General features: G+C 41.4%; 1 pseudogene; it reads left to right on the top strand.

Moving 5' to 3' along the window:
• The first annotated feature begins 12,919 nt into the window (after nucleotides 1–12,919).
• Nucleotides 12,920–18,676, top strand: LOC136451537 (uncharacterized; annotated as a pseudogene).
• The last annotated feature ends 88 nt before the right edge of the window (nucleotides 18,677–18,764 follow it).

Here is an 18,764-nt window from a genome sequence, read left to right on the forward strand (position 1 = left end):
CTCTTTCTTGAACTTGCTTGTTTTCTTTGGGCTTGCTAGTTGAAGCTTGTTGGTTGATCTTGGACTTGCTTATAGAGCCTTGCTTACTTGATTTGTTGGCCTTGAGAGCTACATCTTTGATCTTGATGCCCTCTAACTTTGCTTGCAATTCTTCAAGTTTCTTCCTCTCATTTGCTTCTTCTCTTTGCATGTTAAAGGTCAAGATCCTCCCAAGTACATCATTTGGTGTAAAGTACTCAAACTTCTTCTTGTCTCTAATTAGAGTGACTATAGTTTCATTTCTAGGTGAATAAGCTTCTAACATAATCTTAACAACTTTGTGATCATCTAGCTCATCACAACCATAGCCTCTAATCTTGCCCACCATCGTCATCAACCTATCAAATATCTCTTGTGGCACCTCTCCATCCAAGATTACAAACCGGTTGAGTTTTGACATCAACAAGTCAATTCTTGTCTTTCTCACTTTGTCAACCCCTTCATGCGCTAGGTGCAAAGTGTCCCATATTTGCTTGGCAACATCAACTCCAATCACTCTATTGTACTCATCACCATCCAAGGCACTAAGCAACACACTTGTGGCTTGACCATTGAGGTGAATGATTCTCATCTCTTCTAGTGTTGGGTTCTTGGGATCAACCGGTGGCTCAAATCCATTACAAACAATCTCTCAAATGTCGGGGTGAAGACCTATAAGATATGCTCTCATTAAGTGCTTCCACTTGGTAAAGTTAGTCCCATTGAAATGAGGTAACTTGCCCATAGGCACATTGATGAAAGACATTTGATCATAGTTAGTCATAGGAATAGAAGAATAGTTAAAGGATACAGCGCCATATTTGTTGTTGTCGGCCTTGCCCTTTCCTTTCTTCTCCTTCTTGTTCTCCTTCGACACTTGGTATGACTCATCATCATCTTTATCTTCGGAACTACGTGATATGCTTGATGATGCACTTGTTGCCTTCTCTTCTTCTTCCTAGCTTCTCTTCTTTTTCTTCTTTCCTTTGCTTCTTCTCCTCTAACCGCTACTCCTCCTTCTCTCTTGCTTCTTTTTTTGGCTTTCTTGCCTCCTTCCTTCTTCTTCTCTCATTATCATTGAGAGCTCTTTTGGCATTGGTAGCCTCAAGATGTGGTAGTGTGGTGTTGCTTGCTATCGATGTGCTCAACTCGCTGCTGTCCGTGTTGACATCCACCCGCTTCACGCTACTAGTTTCTCATCCGGCCTCCATACCTCATGTGATGAAGCGTATATGAGGTAACCTACTCTGATACCACTTGTAGGATCTCTAGTTGGCCTAGAGGGGGTGAATAGGTCTATCAAAACAAACACTCAAACTTTTATCAGATTCACCCTGTGACACTAATGCTCTGGAGGGTGGCACTGTCGAGCTAGAACAGCGACGCTGCCGCACCTATAGACAACTTTGAGTCATAGTTCAAAATCCGTGAACAAAAACTTGGATCAAAGAAATTTCCTAGCTTACTGTAGGTATGACAATACAGATCAAGAGCTAAAGTAGTAGGAACACCACACACAAGTAGATCAACTAGAAACCCTAGAAATCACCTCAAACACAATATATAATGCAAGTAATGTAAATCAAGCATAAGTGACACAATGATTTATCCCATGGTTTGGCTCGCCACCAAGGCTTGCCTACCTCCACATTATTGATGTTAGCCACTAAGGCTTAGGGCTTTCCAACCCTTCCTCATTCTCAAGTCAAGAGACTTAACTCTTGAGATGAGGGATGAGTTTACTAACTTCAAAAGATGGTTACAAACCTCCCAAGGTTGCCACACAAGTTGGCAAGCTCTACGGGCGACGCTCTAGCCGGCTAGGAGCCAAGCTCCAAGAGTAACAAACACAACCACTGTCCAAAACATGAACTAAGTGCTCTTTAGAGTTGGGGAATCAATGGAGCTGTTCTCTAATCGAGTTTTGGACCCTTTTCTCTCAAGGATTGATGGGGAAATCAATGGATTTGCTTAAGGGCTCAAGGTCACTAATGGAGGGAGAGAGGGCTCCTTTTTTGTCTTGAGCGTGCTAGAATGAGCAAAAGGAAGAAGAGAGCCATTGGGGAGGAAGAGGAGTATAAATACCCCCCAGCCCTCAACGGTCACTTAAGTCGCGGTAGTGCCATGGCTTAAGTGCGGCAGTGCCTCTCTTCAAGTGCGACACTGCCGCACCACGCAAGACAGCAAGGATAAGAGTGAAGTGTAGACTATCTTGGCTGTGAATCTGAGGATGTATATATATGTTTGAGCACTTGGTAGCATATATTAGCTTAAGCATTGTGTCTCCCTTTATATTACGGCTTTTTCTATACTCAAATTTAAAATATAAAAGAATTTAAATCTCCTTTGAGTTTGAAGCCATCTATATTTGTAATTAGGGGCTCCTCCATTTCATGTAGCATCCTCGAACATGAATTCCCTGCTTGTCATCTCGATAAATCTCATTAGTTCTCTAATTATGTGGTCATTATCATAAAAATCCACAATTAGGGATTGATTGCACTTTTCAATATTGAGGTTGACTAAAAGCCGAGGCCAATTCACGAGCATGTGAAACATGAGGTGAGGAAATAATAGGAGTACCAAAGATTTCTTCCTCTAACTTATCAAATGCAGAATTCATTTTAACCATAGTATAGAAAAGAGGAGAATCTTTAGTAATCCCATCTACCTTTAGCTTAGCTATGGTCATAGACCTAATGAGGATCTCCTCACCCATTGGACTAGTGAACATGCCATTGTGACCGTTGTTCCACATCTTGATAAGGGGAGATCAAGACTAGATGTTTTTGGCCTTTTAGGCCAGATTAAGCAACGATAATGAGAACACAAAAAGGATAGGTTGGAACCAATGAATAGGCTAGGTCAGAAAGATCGGCTATAGGAGATAGCCAAACCAATTGTTTCCTAGCGGAGTCGCCAATGTAAGGAAAATAGACCATTGGCCCATTTACTTAGGATTTTGGTGTTTGATGACCAACACAACCAAATTGGACTAATGAATTTGCAAGTGTTTGTTTTGTAGTCCAACAGGGTGCAAGACGTGACTTGGACAAAGGCGACGTGATGATCCGATGATCAACACCTTAAGCAAGACTTTAGGAGCACAAGAAAAGACCCAAGATATCAAGCAAAGTCCAAGCATGAAGATAGGAACCAAGTCATATACAAGATCGTGAAGAAACGAGCTCGTAGAGGCGACCGGACGCTGGACCAGACGCTAGAAGCATGACCGAACGCTGGACCGGTGGCTCAACAGACAGGCGACCAGACACTGGCGGCAACCGACCGGACGTAGAAACATAGCATTCGATCGAGTACAGAAAGGTTCCAAAGCAGCACATCTGTGACCGAACGCGTCCGGTGGTAGGCGACCAGACGCTGGCCAGCGTCCGATCAGCATATTGCCGGCTCAACGGTTAGGATGACTAGACGCGTCCGGTCAGGACGATTCAGTGTCCGATCAGTAGCAGTTTTATGGGAATTCGACCCCAACGGCTACTTTCTCAGTGGGGCTTATAAATACAACCCCCAACCGGCCATTTGAGGTGTGTGGAGCTAAGGAAACATACCAAGAGTATTGATACACCATTTGAGTGATCTCCACATGCATAGTGCTTAGTGTTTTATTAGGTGATTAGCATAAGTGCTTTGCGAAGTGCTTAGGTTGATTAGACCACCGCTTATGCGCTTGCTCTAGGTTTAGGCCTAGTGTTTAGTGAGGTTTGTATACCTCTTGCCACCCCATGCTTGCGAGCACAAGTGTTGTATATCGGAGGGGCTTAAAGTCTTGCAAGATCACACCAACCGCATTTGTGGTGTGGCACCATCATGTACCAGAGGGAACAAGGCCCGCGGCGTTTCGGCCAGAAGCTTGATAGTGAAGACGGCAGGGAGCATCCGAGAGAGGCTTCCCGAGAGGCACCTCGGAGACCCACTTACATGTGGGGAAGGCCCGAGGCTATCCACGGAGTTACCCGATCGGGAGCTTGGCCCTTATGAGGGATTCCTTGCGAGGGGCTCCAACGAGGACTAGGGGGAAGCTTGCGCACTTCTCGATACCTCGGTAAAAATATCAGAGTCATCGACGGGAGTTTGCATATCTCTACCTTGCTCTTTAGCTTCTGCATTTACATTGATTACTTTACTACGTTTGCGGTAGAGATAGCAACACACCAGTAAAACCATAGTTGCACATCTATATAGCTTATCTATTGCATAGGTTTTGCTAGGGTTAGAAAAAGACGCCATAGTTTAGAGTTAGAATTTTAAGTTGCCTAATTCACCCCCCCCCCTCTTAGGAATCACAGTCCCTTCAATTGGTATTAGAGCCGGTTGGCTCATATGTAGACCTTTGGCTTAACCGCCGTTGAGCCGACGCTATTGTAGAGTGGTTGGGATGGATACCGCTACGCCTCCACAATTTGACGGCACTAACTTTCCATACTATAAAGCTAGAATGGCTTGCCACCTTGAGGCGGTTGATTTGGGTGTATGGAGAGTCACTCATGATGGGATGAAACCCATCAAGAATCCCGAAAAACCCACAAAGAGTGACGAAAAAGAAATGCATTTCAATGCTAGAGCTAAGAATTGCTTGTTTAAATCATTTAGCATGGATGTATTTAACCAAGTATTCACCTTAAATACGACATATGAAATTTGGTTAAAACTCCAAGAGCTCCATGATGGCACAAGTAATGTCTGTGAGCAAAAACATTGTCTAGCCAAGCAAAATTATGATTCCTTTGCTATGAATGATGATGAGCTTGTTCGTGATATGTATTCTCGATTGAATCTAATTATCAATGAGCTCCATTCAATAGGATTATTAAAGCTAGATGATGCGGACATCATAAGGAAGATCATCTCCGGTCTACCATAAAAGAAATATGCAAGCATCATCACCATCCTTCACAACATGGAGAACTTGAGCACTATGACCCTAGGCATTGTCATTGGCAAGCTAGTGGCATTTGAAATGTCACATAAGATGGGTCAAGGAGAAGCATCTTCATCAAGCAAAGGCAAAGCTCTCGCTTGTAGCGAGAAGAAAAAGATGAAGGGCAAGAAAGTTGAGTCAAGCTCAAGCTCAAGCTCCTCAAGTGAAGAAGAAGAAGATGAGGATGATGATGATGATGAACAAGAATCAAGTGATGATGATCAATCTTCCTCCTCCACCTCCGACCTTGATGAAGAATCAATCAAACTTATCAAAAAGGTGGAGAAGATGATCGTAAGGCTCAATGTCAAGGGTGTGCCCATCCAAATTCAAGACCTCATTTTCACTAATCAAAGAAATGAGCAAAGAAAGAGGGGATGCTATGGATGCGGCGAGTTGGGGCACTTTGTGGAAGTTTTTCCAAACAAGCCCACACCTAAGACAAAGAAGAAGGTGTGCAAGAACAAAGCCATCACAATAATAAGGTCATGGGATGATTCTTCAAGTGAAGAAGAAAACCATCACAAGAGGCGAGGTCACAAGCACTCATCATCAAGCTCTTCTCGTGTGTGCCTTATGGCACAAGGTAATGAAAGCTCATCCTCTAGTGAGAGTGATAGTGATGATGATTTGCCTTCTTACAATATAATTGTGCAACAAAATCTTAAATATGCTAAAGTTTGCACTAGTCAACAAAAGAAGCTCAAAAATTTAAAAGAAGAGTTAGGTAGTTCACAAGAAGCATACAAGAATTTGCTTGAACAACATGAAAACTTTACAAATCTCAATGTTGAACTATCTACTAAAATTGAGCAACTTGAGGCTAGTGCAACAACAAGTGCATGCACAATTAACGATAAGCAACTTGAAAAGAAAAATGAAAAATTAAAAAGAAAAGTTAGCTAGCTCACAAAATGATTATCAAAGTTTGCTTGCTAAAATGGAAATCATGTGCAAATATTGTGATGAGCTAACAAATAAAGTTGCTAATATTGAGGCCGTTAAAAATACCCCCACCAAGGCATCTAAAAGAAATGACATAATTAAAAAGGATGCATCTACCTCTTGCAATGATTCATGTTTAGACTCACCTTTGTGCAACCAAGCTTGTGTTGAGAAAGTGATTGTAGATACATGCACACAAGAGGTTGCAAAAGAGAATGAGCAACTCAAGCAAGAAGTAGCTCGCCTCACCAAGGACTTGACTCAAGTGAAAGGCAAGGCGAAGCAAACCCAACTTCATCAAGATAACACCATCAAGGGAGTGAAGAAGCTTGATGAAGGACAAACCATGGTTTGCTATGTGTGCCACAAAGAAGGCCACAAGTCCTATGAGTGCAAGGTGAAGAATGGGGGAGGAGCAAAGAAGAAGGAGAAAAAGCAAACAAGCAAGCTCTCCAACACCTACACCAACAAGGTGGACAAGAAGGCCTCCACACCTTATCTCTTGAAGAAGAAGAAAAATGACAAGATGGTGGCCATCAAGGTGAACAAGCAAGCAAACAATAGGGTCAAACGCTTTTGGGTGCCAAAGGAAATCATTTCCAACATGAAGAGCACCAAGAAGGTTTAGATCCCGAAAGGGAAGTGAGAAGTCCGTCGGACCTTAGGGAATTTGGAGACTTGGCAAAGTTTGAGTGCATTTCATGGGGTGCATCATGATGGATAAAGTCATTGCCAAGTAGGTTAGTGAATACTATGGACCTAAATTCCCCTTCCCATGTTAGGTAACTAGATGTCATTACTTTCAAATTAGTATTCATTTCAATTGGTTTCGTTTTTCAATTGATATACTCTTAAAAGCATCTAGTTATATTTCATGCCTATGATTGCACTTACATGCTTAATCTTTTGTCATGCATTCAATAGGTATATCATATGGTAGGCTTGCTCGGTTTCATTATCAACCCTTGGAGCAAACCTACATGGTTTAAAATTATTTACAAGCATGGCACATAGCTTGCTTTACAATTATTTATCAAATATGTGCCAAAGTCCAAATTGTAGATAATCTCTCCCAAATATTATCTTTCAAGTGGTATTTTGATTCTTAAATCAATGTGCACAAATGGTACAAGTATTCAACACTTGCGTGCACATATTTAGGGAGAGTAATTTTACAACTTGGATGCTTTGAGACTATCACTTGTTCAAATGGTATCAATTTTTCAAACCTATCACATGTGTAGTAGTCTCAATGTAAGGAAATTGGAGTCCCCGGAGTTAAGCATCACTCTTCTATTGGCATCATCTTGTTGTTTTTCATTTCATATTTACATGCTTTCTCCATGCATTATATAGATTAAACTCTCTTGTACAATAAATTGCTAACTATGCATATGCTTTGCTAACTACCATATGTATGCATATATTTAGGAGGAGCTTAGTCTATATAATGTGAGAGTCAAATTTTGTGATCCATTTCACTCTTATACAAAGGATCATGAAATTTGACCCTTCCTTGTGCTACTAATGTCTTCCTTTTCGGTGTTTAATGCCAAGGGGGGGGGGGAATTTGAAGGACCAAAGGCAAGCATCAAGTTGATGTCTACAAGTGGTAATGGTGGTCCGAGAAAGAGAGGAAAGTGAATTATGGATTAGTCTAAGTAATGGGAGAAAATTTTAATTTTTTAGAAAGCTAGGCTTTAATCCATAATATCACATGGGGACATTTGCAAGGGCAAGACAAGCTTTTAAATAAAAGCTTTAATTGGTATCTTACAATTGACTTCAATTGGTATCCCTAAATATCTTATATGATTTTAATTAGTATCTTTAAGTATCAAATAAACTTGCCCTTTTGCATTGCATCCTAGCAAGTAGGTAGTTTTTATCTTCCAAATTCTTATTATTTGCTTGCCTTGGTCGTGTTGGCATCAATCACCAAAAAGGGGAACTTAGGATTTTGGTGTTTGATGACCAATACAACCAAATTGGACTAATGAATTTACAAGTGTTTGTTTTATAGTCCAACAGGGTGCAAGACATGACTTGGACGAAGGCGACGTGATGATCCGATGATCAACACCTTAAGCAAGACTTTAGGAGCACAAGAAAAGACCCAAGATATCAAGCAAAGTCCAAGCATGAAGATAGGAACCAAGCCGTATGCAAGATCGCGAAGAAACAAGCTCGTAGAGGCGACCGAACGCTGGACTAGACGCTGGAAGCGCGACCGGACGCTGGACCGGTGGCTCGACAGACAGGCGACCGGACGCAAGGATTGGACGCTGGCGACAACCGACCGGACACAGAAACACAGCGTCCGATCGAGTACAGAAATGTTCTAGAGCGGCACATCTATGACCGGACGCTGGCCAGCGTCCGATCAGCATATTGCCGGCTCAACGGTCAGGACGACCGAACGCGTCCAGTCAGGACGATTCAGCGTCCGGTCAGTAGCAGTTTCACGGGAATTCGACCCCAACGGCTACTTTCTTAGTGGGGCTTATAAATACAACCCCCAACCGGCCATTTGAGGTGTGTGGAGCTAAGGAAACATACCAAGAGTGTTGATACACCATTTGAGTGATCTCCACATGCATAGTGCTTAGTGTTTTATTAGGTGATTAGCATAAGTGCTTTGCGAAGTGCTTAGGTTGATTAGACCACCGCTTATGTGCTTGCTCTAGGTTTAGGCCTAGTGTTTAGTGAGGTTTGCATACCTCTTGCCATCCCGTGCTTGTGAGCACAAGTGTTGTACATCGGAGGGCTTGAAGTCTTGCGAGATCATACCAACCACGTTTGTGGTGTGGCCGCCATCGTGTACCGGAGGGAACAAGGCCCACAGCGTTTTGGCCGGAAGCTTGATAGTGAAGACGGTAGGGAGCATCCGGGAGAGGCTTGCCGAGAGGCACCTCGGAGACCCACTTGCGCGTGGGAAAGGCCTGAGGCTATCCATGGAGTTACCTGACCGGGAGCTTGGCCCTTGTGAGGGATTCCTTGCGAGGGGCTCCAACGAGGACTAGGGAGAAGCTTGCGCGCTTCTCGATACCTCAGTAAAAATACCAAAGTCGTCGATGGGAGTTTGCATATCTCTACCTTGCTCTTTAGCTTCCGTATTTATATTGATTACTTTACTACGTTTGAGGTAGAGATAGCAACACACCAGCAAAACCATAGTTGCACATCTAGATAGCTTATCTATTGCATAGGTTTTGCTAGGGTTAGAAAAAGAGGCCATAGTTTAAAGTTAGAATTTTAAGTTGCCTAATTCACCCCCCTCTTAGGCGTCACGGTCCCTTCAGCCAAAAAGTGTGTTGATGCTTAATTAGGTCACACACTCGATAAGGAGCTAGATCGCTCGATGTAGGGCCTAGCTGATTTTGGGATTGGCCGACGCCTAGGGGATGTCCACACCGAGACCTTATGCCTCTAGCGATGAGCACGATATGCAAGACACATCGCTGGAGGAGCCTCATCGGGGGGTGCGATGCGCAAGACACGCTGGCGAGGTCTCTTGAGACCCGAAACCCCACACGCCCCGGATGGACCCTGTCACGGCATGCGGTGGCTATGGGCTGCTCTAGCCGACCTGACCACTCTAGAGCGTCGTCGTCGTCGATCCTCCAACCATGCAGCACCGACGAAGAACAAGGAGAAGAGATAGATTGGGAAAAGAAGGTAAAAAGAGGTAGTAGATTGATTTGTTGTGTTTTTGTGTAGATTGGATACATGAGAACTGAATTGGCCATGTATCCTTTATTTTATAAGGGGTAGGAGTGGTCTTATCACATAGAAAAACCAATATAGTACTAATATCATGTCATTTTATAGAGTTTTCCTTAGATTGGGCAAAAACTGTCATGGACCTATTTAAATTGGCTTGGGTCCAATTTGATTATCAACAAGGGTAAAAAAAGGTCAAATGAATCATAATTTGGAACAGATTTAGTAGTAATTATTTGCGCAACACCATGGCAGAATAATGTTGAAGATATTTTCAAGATCCACATTTTTATATACTATTTTATTTTCATCCAAACTCACATGAGTATGTTGTTTAGAAGATGGGTAGATCAGTTACTCATAGGAGATTAAGATATAGATTTCCCTCTCAACTGGGATCCATATAGTCATACTCCTTAGTTCTTAATTGTTCATTTCGGTTCATTTCAAGTTTTTTCTTAATTTTAACAAGTTTATAGAATAGTGTACTAACATATGTTGATTTAGAACAAAATCAAGATAAGCTATTTTTCAAAACAAAAGGGAGTACACTCATTATTATTTCGATCGCTCAAAAAATTTAATTATCACTTTCGATGAGTCAAATGATTTAAAGTTTAACCAAAATTATATAAAAAATATACTAAAATTTATGATATAAAATGAGTACTATTAAATTAACTATAAAATATATTTTTCATAGTAAATTATGTTGAAGACATAAATATTAACAATATTCGCTATAACTTGATCAAAGTTAAGTTAATTTAACTTGCACAAATCTCATAGCTGCGTTCTTTTTTTTTATGGCGGAGTACTCTAGTACTTGGTCACTATGTGATGACAACAGGAAGGTATATTTTTACAGTCTTTTAGACAACAAACACACTACCTGCAAGATTACTTTCTCTGTCTTAATATAAGATCTGTATATACGTATTTTAAAATTTAAACTTTATTATCTTTTATAGATAGAAAGTATATATAGAAAATTTTATAAAGGGGAAAGAAAATACCGTGCCTTTGTTGGACACGCCTGGCCCACGGCCTGTAGACGCGGAACCGTCCAGAATTGTGGCGGATCTGGTGGTCCACGTTCTAATATTTTTTTTCCCGATTCTATCGTTTGTTTCCCCTCTAAACACTTTATGGAATAATATTAAATATAGATTAAAAAATAATTATGTAAATCGTAACTAATTTATAAGACGAATTTTTTAAATTTAATTAGTCTATAATTTAATGGCGTGGTGTTACAATAACACACATGCTAATAATAAATTAATTAGATTTAATAAATTTATCTCATAGATCAAAAAAATTATATAATTTATTTTATTATTAATATTCCAACACTTTCGCCTATGTGACAGCCGGCGATGAACACTTTCGTATTTAACGCACCCGGTTACCGTGTCCATCGGGCGCCACAGGTTGACGTGATTTTAGCCGCCTATGTGACAGCCGGCGATGAACACTTTCGTATTTAACGCACCCGGTTACCGTGTCCATCGGGCGCCACAGGTTGACGTGATTTTAGCGCAATGAAGACGACACGAGGCCTGCGACGCTGCGCCTCTGGATCCACCACGTGTCGCATCGCATGGGACCGGCTCGGCTGTCGAGCACTCACAATTTCTTTCTTGAAGCCCGAGCTTGGGCACCAATGGGCCCGGCCCGTCTCTGGCTGCTGCTGCCTGTTGTGAAAAACCGAAAATCCCCATTCGAAGAAAGAAATAAAAAAAAGATTTTGGAAGTGCGAACGTTTCCTTTTATGGGCCTCGTTTAGATCGCAAAAAAAATGAACCCAATAAATAGTATTACTTTCGTCTTATTTGACAAATATTGTTCAATCGTGAACCAACTAGGCTCAAAAGATTCATCTCGTGATTTCCAACTAAACTGTGTAATTAATTATTTTTTTTACCTATATTTAATACTCCATGCAAGCGGCTAAAAATTGATGTGATGGAGAGAAAGTGAAAAAACTTGGAATTTGGATGGCATCTAAATAAGGCCATGGTTATTAAGGGACACATCTACTCTTTGCCCCTTGCAGCGCAAAACAACAAAATTTCATTCCAACACTAGTATCGCCTTTTCTTTATCTAGGAGACAAAATCGTGCACCTATTACTAGTATATCCACATATATGGAGCAGCATTACTAGCTAATATCCAAACTTAGAGGATTTAGTGATATGTAAATCTCGCCAAATTTACACAACAAAATCTCAAAGCGGATACTTAGCTGCCATTTACCGTGGGCGTTGATCAAGAGGAATGGAAACAAAATCTCTGGCCATCGCATGCCATGGCAACGCTATCTTCTATTGATGACACAGATTTTACAAGAAAGAAGATATATTGAGCAAGGCCACGTGCACACGGACACAGAGGTTTAGCAAACAATAGCGCGATAAAAAAAAATGCGCGGATTAATTAGCGGCCGAAGCTTCGCCACACGCAATTCGGTCGGTGAAAATTTTGTTTCCTTATATGCGCCCGAACAAACCATTCCATAGAAGCATAATTAAAGATACGAAGGCACGTCGAATCGGCGGTCTCTCAGGATGTCCACCTACGTTCTTTTTATTTAGTGCGTTAGATAGAAATTCCACGACTCAGATAAGATAGATGAAGCAACTACACCTATTAAATGAAGTACGCGACACGCAAATCGACGGTGGCGCGTAATAGAGGGCGATGAATTCTCCACATGCATGATCGGTGCATGGTGGTCGGCACGCATCCTCGCATGTCGCTGGAGCCTTGCTTGCATGCATGCAAAACTGCTGACGCTTGCTTGCTTCACGGGATAGCTGGTTGCCCTTTTCCTCTCCCTCTCCCTCTCCCTCTCCCTCCCTCCAGATCTGCGGCCACATCGGTTGGCCTCCGGCTCACCAGCGTGGCCAGGCCCCCACGATGGGCGCAGCCGCCTCCCTTCCCCCGCTGCGCGCATCGCTCTCTCGCGCTTGCTCTAGATACGCCTGTGGGTGGCCGAGGTTGCCACCGCGCGCCACTGCTTTGCGCCGTGCCGTCGCCTTGGTTGGCCGCACTCACCCCCGGGCCGTCACTGTGGGTGCCTGCTCGCTGCTGCGTGCCGCACGAGCCACAGCCCCTGGCGTGGTCATGCGGCTCGGTTGCGTCGCCGACCCCCTCCTTCCTCGGAGCGGGGCCCTGGACGGAGGACATGCGGCTTTGGGACTGCCGCTGCGGTGGCCGTCGGGGGCGGCACGAGGGACCACGCTACGATGATGGTGACGACCGTGCTCGTCATACTGGAGGCTTGCACTCTTATGCTTGCAGGTACCTCGCATTGGTGTTTCGCCGCCGCCGCAAAAGAGGCAGCTGCTGTGGAGTTCAAGGGAGGAGGAGGCGCCGCAGAACTGCTGTAGATCGGTGAGCCGAGGGCGAGCGAGATGGGGATATTCTTCAGCAAGGCGGAGCCGCCGCCGTCGATGGTGTCGGTGCCGCCGCTCTTCGATTACCCTCCCATCGCCGCGCGCACCAGGTTCGTCACTTCCTCTCTCCCCTCCGTTCTGAACCCTCTGCTTTGTGTTAAGGCAGGGAAGCCAATTGGTTGGTAGCCTCACTCTGCACAAATCTCGGCTGGTGATTCAGTCGTAGACCTACGCTCTGCATAACTGCTCCACTTAAACGACTGAATGGTCGTGATTAATCATGCTTCCAAGCAATCACGCTTGATTGCTCGCATGGTGTGAAATAGAACAGTGGATTGGTGAAATGCGTCAGATCGTTAACATCAGTTAGTTGTAAGGTTGTGCACTTGTGCGTCTCAATTTTGGTAGCTTGCTTTTATCCTTGGAGCACGCGTATCTCTAGCAGATGCATTTTCCTATGCACCTTTACAGTTAAGGTTAGTTTTAGTCTTCCTGGATGGATGAGACATTGCCGCATTACACTTGGGGTTGCACTTATGTCAGCCTGGGCCCTTTATTGTGCTTTACTTAAAGCAGTGTTAGTCTTGAACATGCAGGATGGCGGTGCCAACGCATGAACTAATGTTTGGGAAGCTCTCGCTGCGCAATCTGTTTGAGGACTATTTCGATCAAGCTAGGAATATGACCTCAAGGATCATGTGTGAAGCCGCTGGAAGATCCTCACGTTGATTTGATTGCTACTATATCCTGTCAAACATTACCTATCATTTCTGCTATTGTCTTCACTTTCTTTACCCTTTCAATATCATGGTACCTGTCTGTTTAGGATGTAATTGGTGTTAAGTGCACCAACTGAACCCTATTGTCATTTTTTTATTTGTTAATGCTGCTATCATTTTCTGTCCTTTTCATTTATCTTTGAAAGAAAGAATTCCAAAGAACTATCACTTCATATCTCTAGTTGTCATTAGCATGGCATCTTTATTAGAACATCTAGTGACCTATTGGCATCTGTTTTGGCAAGGACACTCTGTTGATGTTCCCTATGCTTGTGTTTCAACTATGATAACATAGTCTTGCCTGGATGTTGTATAGTGCCACAAACTGAGGTTTTCACATATATATTTGTTGATATTACAGACAACCTTGTGCCAGATTTTGAAATGGTGCCTTTAGTGCAATCTCATGTCCATAAAGCCATTGATTTGCTAGCAGTTTTGTAGAATGGTTATAGCTGCTGCAACTGGAATATTAAGAGATTTTGTTCTAATTCATCCATATTTAAATATTTTATTACTTCACGAAAAGCTTTTGCCTACCTTAATGTCACTAGGTGTCTGCTGCTGCTGATAATAATAGTGGAACAGAAGTAAAAGGGAATGCTCTATTTCGCTGGCAGGGGTGGATATTCATAGCTTATAAACTCTTCATATTAGTCCCACCTTTGTTATACTAACAAAAACACTTCACTTTTTCTTAGAGATCTGGATGACCCCCATACCTTTGTGGACCTTCTTGTGTCAACTTCAAATCTATATGCACTTTCTGGCTCGATGGACTATAATAATGTTAGTCAGCATTTTATGTATGAAAAACACATGAATAACAATTTGCCAATCTCCTTTTCTTGCAGCTGGTTGCAGCTTTAGGTCATGTGCCTATGATCCTAAGTATCGTTTTGGTGCCTTCGGAACACTACCTTTGCTAATGGGGTACAGGTAGGCCATATATCTTGTTTCTGTTTCCAAATAATGCAAAGTGTTGTTAGATAGCTTTCTAGAAGCTTTAATGTTGGTTGTTGAAGATTATTTTCCCTGGTCTAGTGTTAATAATATTTTATTTTGTTAATATAATTAGAAATGATCACAATGAGGGAGCTATGTTTGTCTTTTTTGCAGGGTGCGTTCAGAAGATTATGGGGTCGTGGGTGTAAGATATGGTTCAGAGAATTTATCTGTTGGGGCATCATTTGTGCCAATTCCTTGTATACATCTATCTACTGCTAAAACACCTCTTTTCTTTTCTATCTTTCTGTTGGTGGCTTGCTACCCTGACTTGCTCAGGATTAAGTGCCTTTGTTGTTGTTTATTGAATTTTGATTAAGGTTGATATAACAAGTAGATGCACCTCCATAGTTTTGAATCTATTTAATGTATTGGATTGTTCCTTAATAATATTCTTATGTGGTTATGTTCAGGTCTAACATGTTATGCTCATTCTTTTCTTTGCAGTATCTGGTGAGGTACCTTTGGGTGCATGGTTGGTTGGGAGAAAAGGGAGCTTAACTGTAGGAGTACAATACAAGCCACTTAGTGAGTGTTACCAGGCTAAATGGTCCAGAGTTCTATTCTTTAGATGGATATATGATAATATGACTCTTAAAACATCAATTCATTGTTTTGCATTTCTTTGTCTTATTCACCATTGAAGCTACTATACTTGCATGTTGTGGGTGTACTGTTGTTTGTAAGCTGTAGCTGTCTTCTAGCATTGAACTGCAACAACCAAAATAACAAAGCCTTTTAGTCCAAAGCAAGTTGTCACTACTGCAACTGCAAAGATGTATCAGGCTTTGAAGTTCTCTATAATTACTATTTCTATTAGATCTCCCAATATTTACATAGGTTACCCTAATATGCTTGGGATTAAAAGGTTTTGTTGTCATCGTTGTTGCTAAGTTTTAATATTTTGTTGAATGTTTTCTGCCTTCCCTGCTAGCAGATAATACATGTGGATGTTTATTATTTTTATATGTTTTGAGCCTTCTGTTTTTGCTGCTAACCCTTATTCTCTATCCTGTCTATTCTGCAATAGGTGGCAGCAAACATCCTACGCCATTTACAGAACTGGAGAACTGGAATTGTGCAATCAGTTATGGTGTTGGCTCAACTAGCCCGCTCAGCCCTTCATTCATTTTCTCCCTGGAACTTGCCAGAAGTACATAGGTTTGCTTTATAATTGTACATATTTTTCAATAAGAAAGCTTTAGATAGCTTATTAGTTTGCAACTGCTATGATCTTTTAACAAGAGTATAAACTATTTGCTGCCTCTGATGGAGTGAGGAATTTTTTGTGCATGGGTTACTATATGTAATTTGCAAAGTAGCTATATACTCATGTTCATGATTTATCTAAGAACATCATCGATGCATAAGAAAATATAATGTTTCGCTTTTTATTGGCGTATTGTATGCGCTTTGAGTCTTAGTTTACACACAATAACGTATGAGCTTTACAAGTTGCTGCTTGATCTCATTTGTAATTTAAAGAACTCAATTATAATCACATCGAAATATGCAATGAACAATGAGGTGGATGGATATACTTTCTTTTATTCTTTTGTGTGGGGTTCAAATGGTCAACTATTCTTTTAGAAACTATTAGTTACTTATGGGCTAAACATCAGAAATTACAACACTGACATAAGTCAAGCAGTTGCCAATGATGCTAGCTAAAGAATTTCTTTATCTAAATAATGCTGGCTACCTCAAATTGAATTTTCCCCCTTAACGTGCAGCTAACCGCATCATTCTATCAGCACCTGGTTATTCAAAGAAGGGTATGGGCAGTTCTTTCATTTCATATTTGTAAATAGTCCTTGTCCTTTCTTACTAATTACAGTTGAGATTCAGGTTATATCTGCTGCTGTGTCATTTTTTGGGCGAGAATCCTACCTGACTTAAATCTAACTTCCATATGGTGCCATGAATATCTGGGGATGCGGCAAAGCCTGAATTTTGTGGCTGTTTAATTATTATATTGTTATTATTCAATTTGGGCATAAATTATGAAGTAAAGCTCTTTTTTGCATTTTCAGATAGCCCATTTGACACTATGAATTTTCTGGATTTCTTTAGGAAACCATGTTTTTTTTCATCTTCCAACAAGCTCTAATATATTTTGTAGGGGTCTAGTGTGTCGTTGGTTTTCAAATGGGCCGATACAGAAAAGGAAAGGCAGGCTCGGAAAGCACAAAAAGCTCAGTTACAGCTATCTAATATGCCCAATGCAAGTCCAATGCAGCAGTCTTCGGTATTTGGAGGTTTACAGATGGGATATATGCCTCAATACAATGGATTTGGCTATCAGGTGTCTTCTGCTGTTCTTTTAGCCTTCTTTACATTTTACAGCCATATCATAGAAAATGCTCAGTAGTTATACCAAGGGCAGCACTCTTCTAATGGTATTCTGCTTTCAAGGTTTTTTTCCTTCACAAATTCTCTCCACCAATCCTTGTTCAAAACATATGATTTATTAACTTCTGTTCTTCTCATTCATAACATATCATCTGCAGTATTTGAATTCCTTCCTGCTTGTTCTTTGGTAAACATATGTTGTAAACGGAAAAGATCTATTCCATTCAATTTTTCGAAACTCTTAGCTTTACTCCCTTGACATTATATTATATTGATTCTTAAATAATACATGTTATATGTGGAAACTCCAAACACCGAAATCTTTGCCGTAAGTGATGATCAACATCAAAATTAATGTAGTGTGTTTTATTTCCTATGCAGCCACCAGGAACATACGGGCTTATGTAGTACCCTCTATCTCTGCAGAATCAAGGCCCCTTCCAGAATATGGTTCAACCTCTTAATCAAGGGAACTCAATAAGAGGAGTCAATCCTGAACTATCTCCCAGTTCAGTTCAAAAGTCATTTAATGCAATGTAGTTAGGCAACCCTTATCCTGCTATCCCTGGTATGCAGTATCCTGGATCATATCCTGGTGGTCCCATGAACAATCGTCCTTTTGGCAATTCTCACAATTCAATTTCGATTAAAGTTCCAAATTCGAATGCCAATTCCGCCATTTCTTCTAGTCCCAGCAGCAATGCTGGTGGGCAGGTTGAAGGTTAGCCACATTCGATACTCGATTCTATGCAAAGGGAGAAAGACTATTCGCTAGAGAGTTCATGTGGTCATTAGCATGTACTTTTTGTCTCTCAAGTCTCAACGTTAAGTTCCCTAGCAAAAATGTACATTTTATAGCATGATGCGCACGACCCTTTGTTTCACAAAAATGTACATCAATACGTAGGACAAAAATGATTGGTAGCTCTTATTATAATAGTTGTGCTATCAAAATCCTTAAGGACCATAACCCATTATACAATCAATTAATCTGCCTATCTACCGATACCATATTGTGTTTTAAAAACTATATAACCTAATTATCTAATTATCATGTTACAGGTCCTCCTAGAGCCAATCTATTTATTTATCATATCCCACAAGACTATGGTGACAGAGCTTTCTAGTGCCTTTCAGAGTTTTGGTAGAGTACTAAGTGCTAAGGTGTTTGTAGATAAAGCAACGGGCGTCAGCAAATGCTTTGGTAAAATCTCCCACCCTCTCTATCTTTCGGCGCACAGCCTGCTAACTTTGCTAATCGACACATATAACCTGGATGCAGGTTTTGTGAGCTACGATTCTCCTGCTTCTGCATAGGCAGCAATCAATAGGATGAACGAGTACCAATTAGGCGATAAAAAACTCAAAGTACAACTCAAGAGAGAAAACAACAACAAGCACACTAAACCTTATTGACAAAAGGCCAGCAGCTGTTATGACCATACCACGTGATCATGGTTCTCAGAGAAAGACGTACTTGTGTTGTAGTTTTTGCTCTTTCCACCTATACTATAATTCTAGCCAATGTTGTGCTTTAAATCTAAATGTGTTGGTTGCCTGAGCTCAACTCCATCAAAGACTTCTTTCCACTAACATA

The sequence above is a fragment of the Miscanthus floridulus genome, chromosome 5 (assembly GCF_019320115.1).
Source record: "Miscanthus floridulus cultivar M001 chromosome 5, ASM1932011v1, whole genome shotgun sequence".
In the NCBI taxonomy this organism is placed as follows: Eukaryota; Viridiplantae; Streptophyta; class Magnoliopsida; order Poales; family Poaceae; genus Miscanthus; species Miscanthus floridulus.